The 22,005-nt window shown below is 42.5% G+C and overlaps 1 long non-coding RNA gene across 1 annotated transcript in view; it reads right to left on the bottom strand.

The window, feature by feature from the left end:
* LOC309377459 overlaps positions 1–3,983 on the bottom strand; it is a 122,993-nt gene extending 119,010 nt beyond the window's left edge. The window contains exons 1-2 of the long non-coding RNA XR_014171594.1: positions 3,736–3,983; positions 2,754–2,896 (exon numbers count right to left, since the gene is read on the bottom strand). This is a non-coding gene — a long non-coding RNA (uncharacterized lncRNA). The remainder of the gene's footprint in view (positions 1–2,753; positions 2,897–3,735) is intronic.
* Positions 3,984–22,005: the final 18,022 nt, after the last annotated feature.

Here is a 22,005-nt window from a genome sequence, read left to right as displayed (position 1 = left end):
GGCGGTTCAAATCCCCGCAACGGGGTGAGCTCTAGTCGCTCAGTCCCAGCTCCTGCCAACCTAGCAGTTTGAAAGCATGTCAAAGTGCAAGTAGATAAATAGGTACCACTCTGGCGGGAAGGTAAATGGCGTTTCCGTGTGCTGCTCTGGTTCGCCAGAAGCAGCTTAGTCATGTTGGCCACATGACCCGGAAAAACTGTCTGTGGACAAATGCCGGTTCCCTTGGCCAGTAAAGTGAGATGAGCACCGCAACCCCAGAGTCGTCTGCAACTAGACTTAACAGTCGGGGGTCCCTTTACCTTTAATCTGCTTTGAGATTTTTGTTTTTTTGTTTAATTTGCTTATAAATCCAAAAGAAGACTGTACCTGAATCTTAAAAGCTGAACTCATTTTTTCTTTTCTTTATGAAGGAAGAGATGTGTAATATTTTGCTTTGATTAAGCTCTTGAAGAAAAATCTGGAATCTGCATTGAAGTACCTTAGGTCAATTTGAGGTTGTAGGATGGTGGATACTTGCATCTAACCATTGAGAAGACAGTTAACCCTCCCTTCTCTGGGTTATAGCCCCAACCTAGCTCTCCTGTTAGTGTTGTCCTTGAAGAAAAGTGTTTGTTAGTGCTGTAAATAATTGAGGAGGCAGAATGATGGAGGAAAACAACACAGACCACTTCTACGTGGTGAAGGAAAGTACCGCACAGCAATAAATATCAAAGTCTTTGCAGAGCTAGGACTTGAAGCTCATATGCCGCGAAAATCATTAGCGTTCCAAACAAAAATAGCTGAGCCAATTAATAGAATAAATGTTTTCCTCATTATACTTCCAAACATGGGCAGAAAATGTTAGATTGAGCCTTGGGGAACAAAATTTATTATGAGCATGAAAAATGTTACTGTTTTGATGCTGTTTTTTAAATGACAACATAATATGTTATGGATCATTTGATTTTTGAATTATTATTTTTTTTTTCTGTATGAGAACCCTATTCAGAGCCCAAAAAGGCATATGTTGCTACCGGCATGTGTTGCAGTCCTTGCCTTATGACAATTGGCAACAAACAAAAGTCAGTCAAACACAAAATGTCAAGCAGAAACTTTTCCAATAAAGGTATTAGATTGGTTAATAACACAAGCATGAAAAGGAAAAGGAGATCGTTACCCAAAGTCCCAGGACTTAAGGAAACAATCTGCAGTATTAAACCCCAGACATAAACAGAGCACAAAAGGCCCAGAATTCAAATAAAACAAAACAGAGAAAATCCTTGATGGGTAATTGTGACATTAGATTCAAATTCAGTTTTTCATATGGAGTCCAAATTACATTAATGCAGTGGGGGCTGCCGAGCTACTTTCTAATTGGGTCCTTGTTATTACAGAGCCAAGTGTCCCTTTGATCTAGCAGCCAACATCATTCTCTGACTCTTGGGTCTGACAGAGCCAGGAGATTTGTTCTTGTTTCTGGTTCTGTGTTTTGTACTTGGTTCCACCCTTGTGGATTTTTTAATCCTAGAGGCTGTTGTGTGCCGGCCTTGCTCCTTCCTCCGTCCTCCCTTTCACCAACACAAAAGGAACTATGGAGAAGTATATATCAATTTTAAAATCAAGATTGGTTCAGAGAGATAGACTTATCTTTTCTATCACTATTTTTGGCAAGGCTATAATTCAGTTATTCAGATATTCGTTCTGCCTGAGTCTAACAGTCTGCATGGATGATAGCAGAGAAGAGAGGAGGTTCAAGATATCAGAAAGGAGAACATAAAAAGGAAATAAAAATGCTCAGTGGAAAGGCTTTTCAGTGAACCAGAAAACTGAATATGTGTTGGTGTGGGTGTATATATAAGAAGTTGAAATATCCATTAACTACACCACAAGCACAATGAGAAATGGGGAAATCAAATTGGGATTTATTTTCTAATGTCCTTGAAGATGCATAGACTTGAAACTTGGAGCTGAAGTTTTGGATGGTTACTTCAAATCAGGATCTGATATATTCGGCCGCATCATGACTGTTTCTTGGTGATTGTTTCTTCCTTCAGTGATGTTGTTGTTGTTGTTTAGTCGTTTAGGCATGTCCAACTCTTCATGACCCCATGGACCAGAGCACGCCAGGCACTCCTGTCTTCCACTGCCTCCTGCAGTTTGGTCAGACTCATGCTGGTAGCTTCGAGAACTATGTCCAACCATCTCGTCCTCTGTCGTCCCCTTCTCCTTGTGCCCTCCATCTTTCCCAACATCAGGGTCTTTTCCAGGGAGTCTTGTCTTCTCATGAGGTGGCCAAAGTATTGGAGCCTCAGCTTCACGATCTGTCCTTCCAGTGAGCACTCAGGGCTGATTTCCTTCAGAATGGATAGGTTTGATCTTCTTGCAGTCCATGGGACTCTCAAGAGTCTCCTCCAGCACTATAATTCAAAAGCATCAATTCTTCGGTGATCAGCCTTCTTTATGGTTCAGCTCTCACTTCCATACATCACTACTGGGAAAACCATAGCTTTTACTATATGGACCTTTGTTGGCAAGGTGATGTCTCTGCTTTTTAAGATGCTGTCTAGGTTTATCATTGCTTTTCTCCCAAGAAGCAGGCATCTTTTAATTTCATGGTCACCATCTGCAGTGATCATGGAGCCCAAGAAAGTAAAATCTCTCACTGCCTCCATTTCTTCCCCTTCTATTTGCCAGGAGGTGATGGGCCCAGTGGACATGATCTTCGTTTTTTTGATGTTGAGCTTCAGACCATATTTTACGCTCTCCTCTTTCACCCTCATTAAAAGGTTCTTTAATTCCGCCTCACTTTCTGCCATCAAGGTTGTGTCATCTGCATATCTGAGGTTGTTGATATTTCTTCCGACTATCTTAATTCCGGCTAGGGATTCATCCAGCCCAGCCTTTCGCATGATGAATTCTTCATATAAGTTAAATAAGCAGGGAGACAAAATACAGTGATAGTAGCACCAGAACTAACACAAATCCCTTTTCCATTTCAAAACTCTAGACCCAAAAACTGTCCCATCTTCTTTAAAAGTAGTGCACGGGCTGGGGAAAAGTGTTCTAGACTTTCTCTCTATCCCCTTACTTCTCTCTGAATTGTAAGAGCTTACTTTCTTTTCCTTTTCTTAATGTTGTTCAGCTGTTTTGTAGTCAGCTCCCATAATCCTTGTCTAATAGTCATGATAGCTGGGGTTTACTCAGAAGTAAGTCCTGTTAAATTTAAAGGTTCAAGCTTTCAGATAACTGTGAAACAGGTATTAACACTGCAATTCTATTTACCTGAGAGTAAACTCCACTGAATTCAGCAGGATCTATTTCTGTGTAGATGTGCTTAGACAAGGAATTCACAAAGAAATTTTATTTGAGGAGAAAATGTGAAAGAAAAGAGGTGTGTTGTCACCATCATGGAGAGCATTTTTAAGGGTGAGTGGGGTGGTCATTTAAAGGAAGAAGAGAAAAGACATGAATACCAAATTATTTTAATTATTTCGTGAAATTTATACACTACTTGTTATAAAACAACAACCACATCAAAACGGTTTTTGAAGAAATAAAGTAAATTAGGAAGGTTTCTTCTCCCCAAGTGTTGGAATGTTAAGCATAAGCTTCAAGTTTGTAATTCAAGATTGCGTTTTTGGGAGGAAAAGTGTCCGTTTCACATTTGGATTTACTATAGATTTCTGAGAATATTGTACTTAAAATATGATAATATAATTGATACGGGATTTTGTTTCATGCATTGGCTTCAATCACCTTCTAAATCACGCTATCCTGTTGAATTGCATCATGCTTCTTTCTCCCATTTCCCATCTCCCATGTTCGCTCCATCATTTGCTTCTCTCACACTGGCATTTTTTACTGGTATGTGTAGCAGTCCTTTGAATAGTGTGCCAGATTCCTGGCTTGAATATGCAGATGAGCTGAACAGCTGCCACTGCATTTCTCTCTGGGGCACTTCTGAATAGGACACACCAGGAATATCTTGTTCCATTTGGCTGGAAATGAAGAGAGCAAAAATGGAAGAGTTTAAGATATAAATTTCCACTGATGCTATGAAGACAAAACAACAACAACACAACAGCATGTAACAGTATTTTTTTGTTGGTAGTGGTATACTTAAGGTGAATATACACATCTCTGTGCATCATCTGGTCAGGTCCTGTAGGTACATCCCCACTGATGTGCCAGGCAGCTATTTCCTCCTTGCTTCCATGTGCTCAGTGTAAATCGGGTCCTCCCTTAAAGAGGGCATGTGTTGTGGTGAGACTTGGCAACCAAACCCTGCGTTGTAGGTGGGTAAGATTGGTTAGCCACAGCACCCAATTGGTAGGTCCCTTGATGCAGGGTTTAATCAGGCCAATGGGACGCAGGCTAAATGGATCAAGGGACCTATATATATCTATGCACGTGACCCTGAGCTTCCTCTTTCGGTGTGTGCATTCGGAACACCTGCCCACCTCTCCCTACTTTTAGGGCTTGAGCGCTTGACCTTGCTATGCCATCATGTGTTGTCTGTCGTTGGGACAGGGGCATAGCAGGAATTTTCCCCACTTGGCTGATTGGCTGTTGCCATTTGGGTTTCGCCTGCCGCGTAGCAAATCGTCACAACTTGTAAGGTTGCGGATAGGCTCTGGTTCAGGTGATAGGGATGGGAGAATGCTCTCGCCATCCCTATGTGAAGGGTATTCCATTAAAGGAATCCAGGGACTCGATGGTTTGGTCAGCCCCTGTGAGGGAGTTGTGCCCATGCCTGAGTCCAGGGGGGCATTTGGGTGGTTTAAAGGTCTGAACACGGAAAAGGTAAAAGGTAAAGGACCCCTGGATGGTTAAGTTAAGTCAAAGGTGACTATGGGGTTGTGGCGCTCATCTCGCTTTCAGGCCAAGGGAGCTGGTGTTTGTCCACAGACAGCTTTCCACATCATGAGACCAGCATGATTAAACTGCTTCTGGAGCAATGGGATCAAAACCAGAGCGCACAGTAGTATTTATCTACTGGTACTGGCATGCTTTCGAACAGCTAGGTTGGCAGAAGTTGGGACAGAGCAACACGAGCTCACCCCATTGTGGGGATTCAAACCGCCAACCTTCCGATCGGCAAGCCCAAGGGGCTCAGTGGTTTAGACCACAGCACTACCCGTGTCCCCGATGTCTCGATGTACACTCAAGGAGCACACCAGTGGTAGACAGCCCTAGTCTATTTATCTCAGAACACTCATTGTATGTTCTCTGAACACATGTGGGAACATCTGCAACCCCGAGTGTCACTCTACAGTTCATGATTTACAACTATTGAAACACACTGCGTTTATGAGGTACTATAAAAGTTCATTGTGCAACATGTGATCTGTCATGGCCCATTCACAGGTGCAAGTCCCTATTTTACATGACAGCAGCATACTGCAGAAATGTTTCAGGGGGATACGTACAGCTACTTCCTTTCATCATAAATACATTTCCGCATTGAGTTCCTCATGAAATGCCATAGAAGCATTTCTCCCAGGATACATTTTCTGTTTAATTTCACCATGGCTTGACTAAATCTTCTCAGAAAACAATATTTTCAACAAACCTTCAAAGTGGACATTTTTAGCCCGGTCCGTATCTGTATTGGATTTGAAATAGTTTGCGTGTGTGCAATTGGTTTGGGTTTTTATTTTATTTTATGGTGGAATTACTTTGAGATGCTTCATAAGGAGTGATTCATAAATGAAACAAACTAACTAACTAACTAACTAACTAACTAACTAACTAATAACTAATATTGTGTCCCTATCACTAGGAGGAAGGGGGGGAGGTGTTTCCCAGAGCAAACAGCAACAAGCAGCAAATTAAAACTCACCTCTGAGTTTGTTTGTTTGTTTGTTTAAATATATGTATAAACTGCACTTTCATAAAAATACAACAAGGCAGGTGTACACAGAACAAAATTAGCAACAGCTGTAAAACTCCAGTAAAGACATCAGTAACGGCATTCATAAAACCTGCTTGGCAACAAAATAATAATAATGCAGATTCCAAAGGCATGTCTAAATAATAACATTGTTAGGAACTATCCACAAGAAGACAGGGATAACTCCTGCCAAACCTGGCAAGGAGTTCCACAAGGCAGGGCTTGTCTTGGTCCCTAAGGCGGACCAAACTTCAACGGTTAGAAACTGCAAGGAGATTTCTGTGGAATTATGGAAAACAAGAAATGCTACACTTTCCATTTCCTTTCATTCTTTTCAACATGTTTACATTAGAATGCAATTTAAATTTTTGACAGTTTCTAACATGTGGCAGCTTGCAACACACCCCCCCCCCCGATAACATTAGTAACACAATGGTGTTTCAAAACAACAGGATGATGGTTTACCTTGCTCATCCTGTGAATTGTACTCCATTAAACAGCTGGATTATTTCTCCTCTCTTTGGATAAATTTTGTGAAACTCCTCCCCCCCCACCCCATTACTTTGCAAAAGATAGAGTGGTAAATTTCAAGATTAAGATCTGTGGATCTAGACCCCTACCTGCACAGTATTGTACATTCTTGCTATTTATCAAAGTAAGTTTTCGTTAAACTAGATATTCCTTCATTCCACCACGAATGCAGCAAAAACGGTACGTGCAGAAGGACAGTGGGAGACAGATGGGCAAACTGTATGAGAAAGGGAATGAATAGATGAATTCTGAGGTTTAAAAGACAGGGAAGACAAAAATATGCATAGTATCATGGGAGAAAAGTCATTTGCTCAGAGGACAAACGGCTGTATCCGTGACAGGGAGTATATAATAAAGTCCAACCTCAAACTGTAAATCAGCTGCATATGTCTCACAGGTCTATCTCACAGCAAGCAATGCTATTTCTTTCAACATCAACCATGGAAGCAGCTTGTATGACAGGCAGGACCGTAAGGCAGCGATAAATCCTCCAAGAATGTGAGGACAGAAAAATAGGAGGATCCAGTCCTTTGCCCTCTTTTTTCAAACATCTTGGGGGGGGGGGAATGAGGACAGTAATTATTTCCAGAGTAAAAGGCCTGCTAGAGATGACAGAAGAAGTTTAGGGAGGGAAAGGTCTCATCCAAGGGGAAGGTTAAAGACTTGTTGTTGTTTAGTCGTTTAGTTGTGTCCGACTCTTCGTGACCCCATGGACCAGAGAACGCCAGGCACCTCTGTCCTCCACTGCCTCCCGCAGTTTGGTCAAACTCATGCTGGTAACCTCAAAAACACTATCCAACCATCTCGTCCTCTGTCGCCCCCTTCTCCTTGTGCCCTCCATCTTTCCCAACATCAGGGTCTTCTCCAGGGAGTCTTCTCTTCTCATGAGGTGGCCAAAGTACTGGAAGACTAGCGTATCATAATGATACCATATTTTTCGCTCTATAAGACGCACCAGACCACAAGACGGACCTAGTTTTTGGAGGAGGAAAACAAGAAAAAAAATATTCTGAATCTCAGAAGCCAGAACAGCAAGAGGGATCACTGCACAGTGAAAGCAGCAATCTCTCTTGCTGTTCTGGCTTCTGGGATAGCTGCGCAGCCTGCATTCGCTCCATTAGACGCACACACATTTCCCCTTACTTTTTAGGAGGGAAAAAGTGAGTCTTATAGAGCAAAAAATATGGTACTTCATAGTACATGTTTTCTTATTTATTTATTTTTTTAAAAAATGTTCTCTTCACAGTGGACTTAGAACTGAGGGGGCAATGTTGTAGAATAAATGTATTCAAAACCTAACAATACAGCCACTAGTTAATTTGATGGTTAGGTTACCTTTTTCCTTTTTTTGAATTGTTAGCCATGTTCTCTGCTACAATAACTCTCGAGGCATGCAACAAAACCTTCCATTAAAAGCCAATCAATGGGACAACTAATTTCATTAGATTTTTCAAAACATGAAGGAAACAAACAACAAAAACATGCCATTGCTGATGGCAACTCACAAATAGAGCAATCTTATCAAGACTTCAGCTTTGACAGAAATGGAAATGACCAAGTATATAATTTTCATATTGGTACTGTAATTAGCTTCCGAAGAGCTCCATAGCGTGGCGTGTGTCCTCGTGGGCTGACAGGAGGTGCACTGCAGAGAATCAAATTGTGTTTAACTACACCTCTTATTACTTTACTGTGAAAAGTCAAGTGTAACAAGAGAGCTATTTGTGATACTTTGGCCCACCGCCCTTCCTCCATCTTTGGCCCATGGCCACCTCCATCTGAGCAGCTGAGAGCAAAAATGGCACACCCAGGGGTTCTGTTTGCTTTCAGCTAAGTCCAATGCCAACATGGAGTCTGGGATCAAAAGCTGGCTAATTAAACCAGAGCCTGATTCAAATACTTAATCCTAGAATTGGTTTATTCTGACACATTCTCACTACATGTGAAGAACATTCCCTTTTCCCAACATCCATGCCAGCAGGGTGCGGACAAGGTCCTCTTCATACAGAAGAACTTCATCAGTGTACAGTACAACTGAAGGAGCAATTTGAGGATTGACTCCTGAATTCAGTCCAAAATGGGATTTCACCCAGATTTGCTCCTGTATTAACTCACGTAACTGGACCCTAAAATCCCCCTCCCCTTCAAGCCCTCACACCATGCATAACTTTACTAATAAACTGAAAGTGAATCCTGTAAAAGGATTATGAGATATTACCGCATGTTTCCCAGGTTCTCACGTCTGAGGAGCAGGCTTGCAGTCTGGGTTTGCTTCTGGATTCATATCTGTCACTGAAGGCTCAGGTGACCTTGATGGAATGGAATGCCTTTTTTCAGCTCCAGCTGGTTCACCATCAACGTCTCTTTTTGGACAGAGATGACCTGACCACTGTACTTCATGCAGAAGGTCCAGTTGGGTGTCCAAAAGGATGCAATTGCCACCTAGAGCTCCCAAGCTACCACAGCATGGTCAGAAACTGAGATTACCCTGAGTTTAACCTATGATACACATAGCCACAACTCTCTGGACACAAAAATATATAATCAAGTGCCAAACAAGAGTTTCGTTTGTGCTATAAAAGTGTTTTGGTTCCCTTCTTTGGTGGACCAACACATTTTCTTATATAAAGGGCAGCATGAGGAAATCTGCCTGAAAATCTGCATTAAAGCTCAATTGATATTACAGTGGTACCTTGGTTTAAGAACAGCTTACTTTATGAACAACTTGGATTAAGAATGCTGCAAACTCAGAAGTACGTGTTTTGGTTTGTGAACTTTGCCTTGGAAGCAGAACATGTTGAGTGTGTTCCATTTGTAAATTGAGTCCCCAACTGCTATGGGAAAGCACACCTTGGTTTAAGAACGCTTTGGTTTAAGAACGGACTTCCGGAACGGATTAAGTTCATAAGCCAAGGTACCACTGTATACTTCGATGCAACCAGAGAATATTTGCTGAGGCTCAACAATAAGAAGTCAAAGGGAGTCTCAAACAAGGCTTGGACTCAGGCCACTCTCTTTTTAAAAAATGAGGGAGAATTAAGCTCCACATCAATTTATTCTCCAAGCTCGCTCCCCCCTCCTCTGAAGTACATCTAAATGGTACTTGATGGCTTAATGAAGGGAGATGCTGTGAGAGGACGGCAGCTGGCACATATCCTCCAGAAGGATTTGTGTACTCGTTCTCCACAGGCCTGGGGAGTCCTCTTTGCGCAACACAGATCACCTCCTGCACCGCAGACTGCATTAGCATTCAGCAGCTGAGCCAAAAGGCTGGCCCTTCTCTTTTATTAATTTAAACATTTTAATATTCTCTATATGCAAAACATAATTAGAATTAATGGACTTTAGTGCTAATGCAGTGCTTGAAGCTAGTTAGTGCATTAATCTTCCCGCATATGATAAACATGAATTTTGAATCTCTACACCACCAGCGAGGCTAGGAGCTCAGCGCTCTTTGCTGATGTAGTGTGTGTCCAGATAATGATCATATCATCTGACAGAAAGAGAGAGAAGGAGAATCACCCTCCTTTTGATGAGATAAGCAATTGGTCCTCCGGGGAGGAAATAAAACATGACTGATTTGGACTGATTATTAAACAAGATCCCATTATTAATCTATGAAGACAGAGTGTTGCCAGGAGTGGGCTACTGAAGCTTGCACTGCACGCAATGGGAAGGAAGAAGCAGAACATGCCACCACCAATTTCTCTGCTATTGCCAGAGCTATCGTCTAACAAAGAAACAGATCCTTTAAAAAAAAAAAAAAGATATTTATTAAGGTTTTCAATATTAATACAGTAAAAATCAAAAAGAAAAAAGAAAAAATAACAAAAATACAAAATAAAAATAATTAAAAACACACAAAGTTTTCATAACTTATTTTCCATTAACTTATTTCCCAGACCTCCTCATACCTCCCTTTTTTGTATTCCAATTCAGATTGTTAGTTCAGCAAATCCTTATCAATAAATTTTAACCTGCTTCTAAACCTTTTTTTCCATATTCTCTTAAAACATTACAGCTGGAGACTGCTTCATTTCTATCCAACATCGTTCTAGCATTCATTAATTTTACAATATTTCTGTAAATAGTCTTTGAATTTCTTCCAGTCTTCTTCCGCTGAAGAAACAGATCCTTTTCAAGGTGCAATGTGAAGTCATTTTAGAAATGCAAATAGCAGCAACAGGGTGGGGTTTCGGGAAATCAATCTCAGGATTCTTTATCCTTTTCTCATCCTGCTGTGACCCCAAAGAAAAAGGCCCTGCCAAACAGTTTATTTGAACCAGTGGTTTCCCTTCACAGTACATTTATTTACTTACGATATTGAAAAGATGCTCTCTAGCAGGGATAGCTGATGTGATACCCTTCATATATTGCTGATTCTCCCTGATTACTGGTCATGTTGGGTTGGGGGCTGATAATATTTGGACATAACTTGGTCATGCTCCTTTATTTCAATGAGCCTACTCTAAGTACAACTTAGCTGAATGCCACCCATGATGTCTGAGAATGAGGCTAAAAGTGCAGCCCTGATCCAAGAAAACGTGGGGATGTCTTATGCATGTACCTGTGGACAGGACTACTCTCTCTGTCTAAGTAAGGTTGTACTTAGCATACCAGGTCAAGCAGATAACTAGTTGAAGCAGCTAGTTGACCCTCCAGTTACAAAGACAGACCACTGAGCATCTCCAGACTGTAAACCTGATCCTTTAGGGCAGGCATCCCCAAACTCAGCCCTCCAGATGTTTGGGACTACAATTCCCATCATCCCTGACCACTGGTCCTGTTAGCTAGGGATGACAGGAGTCCTGTTAGCTAAGGATGATGGGAGTTATAGTCCCAAAACATCTGGAGGGCTGAGTTTGGGGATGCCTACTTTGGACGTGGGTGGCACTGTGGGTTAAACCACAGACCCTAGGACTTACCAATCAGAAGGTCGGCGGTTCGAATCCCCGCGACAGGGTGAGCTCCCGTTGCTCGGTCCCTGCTCCTGCCAACCTAGCAGTTCGAAAGCACATCAAAAGTGCAAGTAGATAAATAGGTACCGCTCCGGCGGGAAGGTAAACGGCATTTCTGTGCGCTGCTCTGGTTCGCCAGAAGCGGCTTAGTCATGCTGGCCATGTGACCCGGAAGCTGTATGCTGGCTCCCTCGGCCAGTAAAGCGAGATGAGTGCCACAACCCCAGAGTCGGCCACGACTGGACCTCATGGTCAGGGGTCCCTTTACCTTTACCTTTTACTTTAGGCATTGAACAGATTGAATACCACCTACCCAGGCAAATGAACTAGCAGGATCTCTGTTGTCCAGACAGATCTTCAGTTTATTGGTCCTCTTCTGGCCCAATACTGCTTCCACACAGTACCTGTGCACTCCCTCCACTTGAATTAGATGAAAAGAAGCAGAGCTGGGTGTCTTTCACATATCTACGACATCTCACTCATAATATGCAGGTGGCCTCGCTCAGAATTCACGTGGAGTTGCCAAAAAACAAATATGGGAGATGAAACAGAACCTTATGGGGTATTTATGCAAAGTAGTCACCTAAAAATCATCCTGCAAATCAGCAGTAGAATGGTCTGCAGTGGGTGAAAGTTGCTATAAGCTTAGAATTCAAGAGGAAATATCTGACCACAGCAAGGAAGCAGATGTAGAAAACAACAACCCATTTCCAAGCCACCATCTTCCTGGCCACTTGAGGTCCTGTTACGATGTGCTGGGTCAACAACATGCTTGGAGAGCCATTTTGGTTATTATGGGAGTCCCAAGCTGCCTGGACTGGGCCATCCAGTTTTGGCCTTGGTGCTGCAGATTCCTGGAACAACCATCCTGGAGGTCTTCAACAGTAAATCTGAGACTGATGGTACACTAGCTGGATCGCTAATGTATCCCGAGTGCTTAACGCAAGGCACAAGCCCTCCACACTGGCAGTCAAATTGCAGCATCAGGGACCCCCACTTGCTCGAGGAAGACAGATCTGGGAAGGACCAATCCACATCTTAGTATTACAGGCCATAGTAGCTGGGGGAGGGGCAGGACACAGTAGAAAAAGAAAGGGTTAAAATGCGCCTCTACAGCCTACAGGGTCCTGATCCTGGAGGGAAAACCATGTACCTGGTATTCACATTTCTAAAAAGATTTATGCAACTTAAAGAGATGCATTTATTATTAATAGCTTCATAGTTCTAAATGTTGTAAAAGCTTTATGTGCATTAAGTGTTTCCTATCTTCAATCACGGTTCCTTTTGAAAGAAACAGAACAATTATCGCTGGTATAATCTACTGTGTTACTCCACCATATCTGTGTAAAGTTACAGCTACTGAGATTAGCCAGCAGTTTCAGAAAAAGGCTTTGGGAGCCTGATTTTGTTCACAGAAGACTACAGTGGTACCTCGGGTTATGAACTTAATTTGTTCTGGAGGTCTGTTCTTAACCTGAAACTGTTTTTAACCTGAAGTACCACTTTAGCTAATGGGGCCTCCTGCTGCCGCTGTCCCCCCACCACACGATTTCTGTTCTCATCCTGAAGCAAAGTTGTTAACCCGAGGTACGATTCTGGGTTAGCGGAGTTTGTAACCTGAAGCGTCTGTAACCTGAAGCATCTGTAACCCAAAATACCACTGTAATGTGTTCTAGTTCAGTTTGGAAACTGGGGTTCTCTTCTGCTTATATCCTCACCGAACTGAGCAAACTATTGGAAAACAAAAACAATTTGCTCTGGTTATCTACTTCTGTATCATCACACTTGCAAAATAGATCTGAGCTGCATTTTTGTAATGCATTGCTCTGCAAGAGACATTATGCATTTTGTATGTAAGTCACATAATATTTTACCCATGAATGCTTCTTAAAAGTGGATTTTTTGTGTGCATCAATTCAATTTGATCATTTCTGTACAGCCAACTTGTGTGCTCCTGATGAATTCTGAAGCTCCTTGTTCTTTAACTTGCTGATATTCATCCATGATTGAGATGCTAATTTTTCCCCCATTTGACAATTTCCTTTCAGGGACAGGTTCAAGTACAATTATAAAATGCAAAGTATGTGCTTTTCCCAGTAAATTGGGGCAGTGTGCATTTACCAACAGGACCATACGGCCACTGAAGATGAAGGCAAAGAACAATTTAAGATCCACAAACTCCCTACAGTGAGCCAATTATTCTCTCTGAAGCTGATGTTTCTCTCATCGTCTCTGGAGTTCTATTTGCATTAACAATGAAATTGCCAGTGTGCGCTGCTTTTTTTGCACTGCACTCAGCCATTTGTAGACAAAAGTATGAGAAGGGAAATGTGGGCATCTAACGATTTGCCAAATAAGTAAATGTTGTTCTATGACCCCTGGTGTGAGAACCATCTGCCACAACTGGACTTAGAACATAATACTTTGGAAAGCAGGGCTAGAGGCTGTTCCATGAGTCACTGCATAGTGTTGTCAGATGTGCAAAGCTGCGTCCATGTGTTTGAGAAATATGGATAAGAAGTGGCTAAGGAGTAAACTCTGCACAAATCCAGAGTGGAAGCCCTAAAGCTGTTGGATGGCATCTTGTAAGCCTCCTTTCAGTGACCCTTGTATTTGACTGGTGCCAAATGTATTGCTCTGCTTTCCGTTGGACCACATCAGCGAGGTTGAGAAGGTGGCTTGTCATCTGGGCAAACCAGGACTTCCATACACACTGTCCAGGCTTACAAGACACTGGATATTTTGTGTTGTGTGAGCCAGGCGCCCCCACCTCCCAGGACCACTGACAATGAATACACAGGGCATGTAGCTTTAGGAGTGCTATGTTCCACACACACCCCACCTGGGCTTCCGGACAGAAGCAACTCCTCCTTCATCCCTTTACTGGGATACCCCTGCACCTTAGAGGGGCTGGCAGAGGCTGCAACCTCCCCTCTGCCAAAGACTAAGGTTTACCCAATGCCTTAACTGCCAGAGTCATGGCAATTGCTATGAGGAAGGCACAGTGCTTTCATTTTTTTTTTTAAAAAAATGTTTAGAGGTACTCTCAATTTGACTCAAGAAAATCACCATTTAATGGTTCAAATCAGGGGAAATAAATGCAGCAAAAGGACAAAAGTAGAAAGAACATGTAAGGAAATCCCAACGAAAGAACAGTGGTAAGAAAAACTGATGAGCTACACAAAGTTAGCTAAATTGGCATACAAATTGTGGGACAAGGACAGCTGTGACTTTAAGGAAGAATGGGAGCTTTTTACAATTTATCTAAAAAGACAACAAAATGAATTGGACTCCTTGACAGGTTTTGAAGAAGCATACCCAAATTTATTAGTTGATAACATGGTAGATAGATAATGTAAGGATATGTATAACTTTATAACATGCAGAGAGTAATATGTGATGAGAAATCAGAGAGAGGAGCTGAGGGAAATCTTGGGGGGGGAGGGGGGGAGAAAAAATAATGAATATGATAGGTTTTGATAATTTGTTATGTTGAAACTGTTAATAAAAACATTTTTTTAAAGAAAAAGTCCAAAGAACATGCATTACCTCCTATTACACAGTTGACAGTAACTTCCACATTAGCATGAGGTTGTGTGCACTAACATCTTCCCGATTCCTCTGCTTTCATCAGTAAAACACCACACATCCACATTCCCACCCTGTTTCACACATTAAACACTCGCTTCCGTCTGAGACTGAGGAAAAACTGGGAAAGGAAAGGAAGTAGCAACAGAACTGACAATTCACTGCTAGAGAATATTCTATTTTTAAAATATTTTTTAGTTTCTTCTCCCGTTAGATTCACAAAATGTTTAGGGGTATGCGTACCCCTGCATCCCCCCAGAAAAAAAGCATTGGGGAGGCAAAACCAAAGGATGGTGACAACATGTCTTCTAGGCAAATTCCTACCTGGCCCTGAATATAGTGACCAGCAGTAGCCCTAGAACACGAAGCCAACACACTAGATCTTTTGCATTGTCATGCATAAATATACAAGAGTGGTTATGCTAATGGGCAGCTTAAACCAAGTCATCTGGCTCTTCAAGAAATGATCCAGAACTAAGTCAGTCATCTAAATGTGATTCATATTCTACCAAATTCTTGTTCTTCTCAGCATCCAGTATACTTAGCCAAATCATGGGAGACATTCATTACAAAACAAAGATAAGCATAGAAGAGATGAATACAGGTATGAAATTTGAAGTAGCATTTCATGCACAAATATTTAGTTTGTTAACAAAATTTGTCTGCAGATTAATTGTAAATAAAACTCTAAGCGGTTTACAAATATAAAATATACATTAAAATTGTCAATGAAAGTCAGCATTAAAAGCATTTAAAACACACACACACACACACAGAGAGAGAGAGAGAGAGAGAGAGAGAGAGAGAGAGAATAAAAGCAACAGTTTAGAAGCATACATTGTAAGCTAAAATTGCAGTTTAAAATACAGATGATCAGTTATCCGACCCGCAAGCCATCTGAAGGCAGTCCTATATAGGGAAGGTTTTTAAAAATGTTTAATGTTTTATTATGTTTTTATATATGTTGGAAGCTGCCCAGAGTGGCTGGGGCAACCCAGTAAGATGTGTGGGGTATAAATAGTAAAATTATCATTATGGAATGGGATGTCCCTATTTTAATTGGAGAAATGGTGGAGAGTATGCAGATCAACTTTACATATCTGGATAGACAAGTTCATTGCATGCATTTACCTTTATCATATTTGATTCTTCTTCCAATAAATTTAAAGGGGTTATCCACTTTTATCCTGCCAACATAAAGCAGATACGGTGAGACACAAAGACAAGTCAAGGCTAGTGAGTTTCATGGCTCAGCAAACATTGGAACATGGCTGTGCGCAGTGCAGGATTAAAACAGAAAAGTAAAAGCTTTTATTTCCAGTGTTTTACAATAAGGGCTCCCCCGCCCTCCAGTTCTGTTTTAAAGCATACACCATTAAAAGATATAAATTAGTATCGCAAAATACAGCACATGGGGTTGGAGATTATCTCATGCGTGGTAAATTGTGAAACCACATTCCAGTCCAGTCAATCGAAACATATTTCTTTCCAAGTTTCTTGGTGGCCCATGGCTTTTAGCAAATAAAGTTTGCCCAAGCTATGTTGGCAGTCCTATGGCTATCAGTGGGTAGCTGGACTGACCATGGGTGGATTAGGCAGCCGATGCTTGTGGTATATGCCCGGTTAGGAACAGGAGGGCCTGTGGGTCTTACTTTGGCACAGAGTCAGGTCTGCACTCCTGCCTGTTTGCCCAGCAGTGCTGAGTGCTGTGTGACCTATCAGCTGGAATTAATTCAATAGAACTATTTGTTGATTCCTCTGTTTTGAAGAGGGAAAAAAGCTACACTGAAAGCACTGTTTTGCTTTTTAAATGAAAGGAATGCATTTTGCGCTTCTGGCATTCTTTCTGATCTGCAGGAGAGACAGGTCCGCTGGTATTGTACCAAGAACTACCGCTGAAAATACGACACATTGCTGCATTCAGATTAGTAAAAATGTTGTTGTTGTTGTTTAATAAAATCATGATAGAATAGGACTAAAAGGCACCCAAGCACAGGTCTGTTAGGGGCCAAATGAGACATAATAATAATAATAATAATAATAATAATAATAATTTATTATTTATACCACACCCATCTGGCTGAGTTTCCCCAGCCACTCTGGGCGGCTCCCAATCAAGTGTTAAAAACAGTACAGTGTTAGATATTAAAAAACTTCCCTGAACAGGGCTGCCTTAAGATGTCTTCTGAATGTCAGGTAGTTGTTTATCTCTTTGACATCTGATGGGAGGGCGTTCCACAGGGCGGGCGCCACTACCAAGAAGCCTCTGGTTGCCTGTAGCCTCATTTCTCGCAATGAGGGAACTGCCAGAAGGCCCTCGGCGCTGGATCTCTGTGTCCGGGCTGAACAATGGGGGTGAAGACGCTCCTTCAGGTTAATATGTCAATATGTCGTTTGTCTTTGGATGTAGAATTTATTTGGACTTCCGGGATAGCGCGATCCGGTAATGGCGGATTCCCTCCGAGCTCCGGAGGGAATCGGCTCCGCTGAGGACGGGTCTTGCCGTGCCGGCGACACGGGGACCCTTAAAAACCGCAGGCGCTGAAGCCTGCGGACTTGGTGACTCGGTGGGCACCTTAAACGCCCTCCCCGACCCGCGAAGAGCCTTTTTAAAGGCTGCGGAGTGGACTGGGGTGCGGCGCGGTGCTGAGAGTCCATCGCTACCTCGGCGGAGCGAAGCCGCGAGCCATGGCCGGAGAGCGCTGTCTTCCTTCCTGAAATTCGGACTGAAATAAAGAACCCGTGAGTAAAATGGAAATTTGATATTAAAATTTTACCTTGGATTGGAGTACGACCGGGGGATGTGCTAAAAGGAAGTCCACACTCCCCCCCCCCCACAAAAAGATTTAAGCAAGGAGAGGAGCACTGAGGTGGAAAGACTTTTGTGCTTAGAAAGACAACTTGCACGAATTGGATTAAAAAGCTATTGTGCTGGAGAGGAGAGAGGAACTTTAGAAGTTTTTGTGTAATTTCCCCCCCCCTCCATTCTGGACCCGGGAGGGTCCTGTGTGTGAGCCCGAGGAAAAGGAGAAAGAAAGTTTGACAGCTGTCAAAAGAGCTGTCAAACGGGCGACTAAAGGCTGGAATTGAGATACTTAGAAAATTTCTTTTGGATTAAAGGGGACATATTGTATCTGAACTGATTGGAAACAAAGTATTTGTGAATAACAAAGTAACGAACTGTTGGAAAGGAACGATTGGACTGGCAATCCCCCTGGAGGGAACAAAAGATACTGCAATGGCTGCAGAAGGAAAATTACTGGCAGAGATTGAAAGGATGTTTTTTCTCGTGGGAATTCTACAAGAACAGACTGCAGATATGAGCAAACAACTTGTGACCTTGAATCTGAAATTGTGTAACTCTGCTGATGACAAAAAGCTGGAAAATAACCCGGCAGCCGGAACAGAAGAGATAGTTTTGGAAATAGGGGGAAAGGACGAAGAAGAAGGAGAGGACGTTCAGATGGAAAGTATCAACCAAAAGCCTGCAGCTTCAGAAAATAAAGGACTTGATGAACAGGACCAGTGTACCGTAAATTTGCAAAAGGAGAGAAGGACAAAGGAAGAAGCCCCTGGAATATCTGAAATACTGGAATATAAAAGAATAAACAAGCATGATTGGGACTTCTTCCTCAAGTTTGAGTATGGGAGACTGGCAGACCCTTGGCAGCAATTGCTATGGACTGATTCGGTGGAAGGAAAGAACAAGTATGACTGGGACCCTTTCTTTAAGTTTGAGCATGGGAGATTGGCAGATCCTTGGCAGCAACTGCTATTGACTTTGGCGGAAGGAAAGAAGAGGGAGCTTGGGATACAACTCCTTCGAGAATTGAAGGCCAACAAGCAACAAAATAGACGGAGAGAGACTAACTGGGGCTTGAGAGCCTCGGATGTGAGAAATCCGGGCTGAAACTGATTTTTTAGAATAGAAATGTGGAAAGGGACAGAAACTGGGCCAGGGAGGGAGGGGGAGAGTAGAATAGTAAGAATTTTTGATTTATGATTTTTTAATTTGGATATGTTTTGTTTAATATGGGAGGATTCGTGTGAGAGAAGATAGGTCGACCTTAGAGAAAGGAGTTAATGTGTAAAAACTTATAAGTAAATTTGAGTCTAACAAGAGATGTTAAATATTAAGAACAGAGGATAACAATATAATAGAGAGAAGAGGAAATAACTTGCTGAATTAACTATTGAAATTGGAATGTGGGAAGGAGAGATGTGGGGAAGTCAAGGAAAGAAGGTAATGAAAATTATATATGTATTGTTTTGTGTTTGGTGTTTGTGTGTGTGTGTTTGTCTATAAAAAATTTGAAAACTCAATAAAAATTTATTAAAAAAAAAATGGATGTAGAATTTATTTGTGTGTGTTTAAAGAAACAGCCAGAATGGGTGGGGGGCGGGCAATTTTGATTGTGACCCAGCAGGGCTTTTATCAACCAGAACTCACTGGAACTCAGTTCCAGCACCCGATAGTGTTGCATCATTGACAGGGCCCAGCACACACACCCCAGACAGGACCAGGGAATGGGCACAGAGATGAAACAAAACCAGTTCAACCCTCACTGCTGCTGCTGCTGCTGCTACTCAACAGGTGTGGAGCATGGAGGGTCCATGGGCCCACCCACCCACACAGGAGCCCAGCCAGCCAATGAGACCCTGGGCGGGCACATCCTCCCAGCACTGGCCATGCGGACATTCAGCAAGGGGGGCCAGGGGCATGAGCCACTCCTGGTCCTCCCCAGGCTACACCCTTGCTAGCACCTGTGAGGTGAGCACCATTGCCATTATAAGAGAACAAGGGAGACAATTGTGGTGCGTTCTGGCACGTTTCCCCCTAGAAAACCAGCACCGGGAGCCTAGGGAGCCTTACTCCTTTCCCATCTGCTGTGGTCCCAATCCAGATCAGGCCTCAGTGCCCCTGCAATCCCCAAAGAGGGGAAAAAAAAGCTCCCATTCACTTTGAAGACCCTCTCTCTCCCACGTTGCTTCCCTGCACTGGCTAGTTATAATCATAATCATAATTTTTTATTTATACCCCACCCATCTGGCTGTGTTTCTGCAGCCACCTTAGGCAGCTCCCAGCAGAATATTAAAAACATGATAAAACTTCAAACATTAAAAACTTCCGTAAACAGGGCTGCCTTCGGATGTCTTCTAAAAGTCAAATACTTGCTTATTTCCTTGACATTTGCTGGGAGGGCGTTCCGCAGGACAGGCGCCACTACCGAGAAGGCCCTCTGCCTGGTTCCCTGTAACCTCACTTCTCTCAGTGAGGGAACTGCCAGAAAGCCTTTGGCACTGGGCATCAGTGTTCTGCAAATAAATGAAAACCTTCTGTGGTCGTCTGCTTTGTTGTCCTTGGGATGCAACCTTTAAAACAGTTTAATTGGTTGGTTAAGTGACAGAAGAGGCAAGTTTTGCTTGATAGCATTAAGCTTTAAGGAACTAACTTGGGGTGACTCTTGTGCTCCAAACTGGAAACACAGACGTGAGAGATGGGTGAGGCTTAGTAGGAGCAGCAGGCCAGACAGAGTGGTATCACCACCTGAAGGCAGACACAGCAAAACCAGTAAACACTGATGACAGCAGAAGGACAGGTGCCCCTGGCTATCATTGTCACTATTTTGCCCAGCATCTTTTGAGAAAACTCATTGTATAACAAAGACTGCTGAAGTTCCTAATCCTTTCACAATTCACCTGGATTTAGAAGTCACTAAAGGTAACTTCTGCACTATAGTGTTATGTATAATCTAAGAGGTGACTTAAAAAAACAACAACCACAGAAAAGCAAAAACATGTTATTTTGTGCCAGGCACTGAGAGAGATGTGAGTAGAATTGGAATCTGTCCAGAAATGACTAATTAGTGTACCACTCAACTCCCATCACCTGTCTGGTCCAATTCAGCTGAATGCCACAATTGAATATTTACATTCTCAAAAGCCAATGACATCACTCTGCCAGCTTACATCCCCCAACCCTACAAAATTCTGATATCTGCATTCAAGAGCATAAATTCTCTATATATTTTAAAAAAAAAACACTTAAGAACTTTGTGTGTGTAAAATTAATGCTGCTTGGTAATGAAAATGGCAATACAATTTATTAAATAGCTGGTACTTAAATTATTCAATTTTCTCATTAATTCTGCGGTATGTGCCTAGCTTCAGCAATTACTTGTTCATTAATAAGGGACATTCCTTGCAATATATTTATAGCATGCCGACCGCAGAAGAAGCAGTCCTGATTGAAGTAGTCATAGAAATCAATGCATGAAAGCAAGGAAGGGAAAGTGGTAGTATTCTCTGCATGGAAAAGGTTCCAGATTCAATCCCTGGAACCCTCGAGACCTGCCATCAGTCAGAGCCAACAGTATTGAACTCAATGGGCCAGTGTTCTGGCTTTGGTATAAGACATTTTCCTGTGTCCCCAAGATTCCAATAGTCTTCTGCAGAGAGAACAAAATGCATTGTTTGCCTTCTCCTCCCATCTGTATTTATGAAAGATTGTTTGCAAAATTCCATCCTACTCCCCAAACAACCTGTTACATCCAAGCCTTGTTTTCACTAAGCTGCTCAACTTGCATCTGGTAGTGTGGAGTAAAAACGGCTTCTCAATTTTTTTGAGAGTATTTGAGGGCATCAGAATCCTCCCCCCATATTCTGATGCCCTCAAATACTCTGGAAAAAAATTGAGAAGCCGTTTTCATTATTGGGAAAGAGATATTTGCCAAATGGTTTATTAACCCCCCTCAGAAAATTTCGGCTCACTTTGTGTTGAATAAAAATCTATTGTCAGTCTGTATTGGTCTGTGTAGGGGGACGCAGGTGGCGCTGTGGGTTAAAGCCTCAGCGCCTAGGACTTGCCGATCGAAAGGTCGGCGGTTCGAATCCCTGCGGCGGGGTGCGCTCCCGCTGCTCGGTCCCAGCGCCTGCCAACCTAGCAGTTCGAAAGCACCTCCGGGTGCAAGTAGATAAATAGGGACCGCTTACCAGCGGGAAGGTAAACGGCGTTTCCGTGTGCGGCTCTGGCTCGCCAGAGCAGCGATGTCACGC

Source organism: Podarcis melisellensis (assembly GCF_964234715.1).
Source record: "Podarcis melisellensis genome assembly, chromosome: 9".
In the NCBI taxonomy this organism is placed as follows: Eukaryota; Metazoa; Chordata; class Lepidosauria; order Squamata; family Lacertidae; genus Podarcis; species Podarcis melisellensis.
The sequence above is the reverse complement of the archived record's forward strand: the minus strand, read 5'-3'. Positions and strand labels throughout refer to the sequence as shown.